This window comes from Silene latifolia, unplaced genomic scaffold (assembly GCF_048544455.1).
Source record: "Silene latifolia isolate original U9 population unplaced genomic scaffold, ASM4854445v1 scaffold_482, whole genome shotgun sequence".
Lineage (NCBI taxonomy): Eukaryota > Viridiplantae > Streptophyta > Magnoliopsida > Caryophyllales > Caryophyllaceae > Silene > Silene latifolia.
Genome location: NW_027413397.1, coordinates 14,609 through 16,516, shown reverse-complemented (window position 1 = coordinate 16,516; position 1,908 = coordinate 14,609).

The following is a 1,908-nucleotide window of genomic DNA, read 5'->3' as shown; positions in this document are numbered from 1 at the left end:
TATTGACGGTTTCGCTCCTATGCTTTATTTACATTTATTGAGGAGTATTTTAAGTTCGGTTTGGTGAGTTTGTGCCAAATGAAAGGCATTGTGCTTAATTCATAATTGAGTTGGAAATGGATGTTGTTATATGGTTTTGTTTAGGTACTAGCTTGATCACCTATACCTCCACATTCCCATAAATGTTTTGCCTTTTCTTACCCATTGCCTCACTTTACCATATTTTTGTAAGCCCTTGGCTGTGACAGGACCTTGTTTGGTTGGAATGTGTGTACGGTAGCTAGAATTGTCTATCATATCAGTTGCATGCATGTTTATGTGGGTCGTAGTCTAGGTGAGCGACTATTTTTTCTTTCTCTCTTACATATATATGTTCACCCTTTGCTTCATGAGAGAAGAGTGACCCGTGAGAGTCCATTATTAAAGGTCTTGCAAGGTCGACGGTTCAGCTTTATTATAAACATCTTATAACTCGTTTGCATTTGACTGTTTGCTATAAGTGTTAGTTTGCTTGCATTAAATTGGGTTAAGCGGGCATTTGTAGCTAGCTCTGAGTTATCTTTTCCGTTCCATTAGTTTGCATTTAGTTTACTCGAGGACGAGTAAAGGTTTGGTTTGGGGAGATTTGATACGTGCATTTTATATAGTCTTTTTAGGCCTTTTCATGCACGTATTTCCATGCTTTTATCGTAGTTTATGCTACGAAATGCCCCGAATATGCTACTTTGGTTTGTTTTGTCTTTTTTGCAGGAATAGACCAGAAAGTAGTGAAATCAAGCCTTTTACCGTCCGTTTAGCATGCATTTGAAGGAAGAGTGAATTTGGAGCGAAAATGTAGCTATTTTGAGATGCGCAAAGAAGTAAGATAGCTAGGCGAGCAAAGGAAGAACTTCAAATTGCTAGTGCCTACTTTGGAGAGCCATGTCTCGAGTTCTACAGCAGATATTCTGGTTATTCCAATTGGAGATGAAATTTTGTCCTCTTAGCTTTCCAACGCCACCAGAATCGCCCTGTTTGCCCAAGTAACGAAGAAATGGCAGCCGTTTGAAGTTCAGTGCGCAAAGTAGGAAATGTGCGCTGGAAAGTACTCGATCGAGTAGATTTATGTTCGATCGAGTCCTTTTTCTACTCGATCGAGTAGATGCAATTTAAGGTTTACTCGATCGAGTAGATTTTCTACTCGATCGATTGGTTTAAGCTTTAGTTTACTCGATCGAGTGGTTTTAAATCACTCGATCGAGTGGATTCTCTTATGGGCTTGGTCTTTTTAGTTTATTTCCGTCATTAGGTCAAATAAATCCTATTTTCTTATAAATAGGAAGGCAGGACGTCATTGTAACTCTCTCTTGGCTACCTCTAATCACGCCAATACACTGTTCGGTTACTTTTGTTCGTTCCTAACTTCCGGAATTACTTCTGTAACTTATTCTTTCCCTTATTCTTAATTTAATGCTTACTTCTTCTCTATTTCTTGTTTTTGCTTATTTAATTATGTCTAGCTAATTCCTTTAATATGTTAGGACTAGGGAAACCGTGGTAGCAATATGTTAGGATCGACATGATTAGATTAGTTTTGCGACAAGAATTGTATTAAGCAATATAATTGTGATTAGGTTGAATGAATGCATGCAGGAGACCGATTAATTAGTTACCCCCGACCTGGATCGAAAGATTGGAAGGGAAGGCTTGCTTAATTACAATAGGTGATACCTAATTAGGGCGAAAGCTAAGTTAGGGAGACCCTAGGGCGATTAGAGACCGAAAGGGTATAATCGTAGGTTTAAGGACCGAAAGGTGACGACCTCGCTCTTCTTATCAATAATTTAATCGACTCAGTTGACCCGATAGTGTAGCTGCCACGGTAGACCGATTCCTAGCATATTTCTCTCTTTTATCTGATTTACCCCT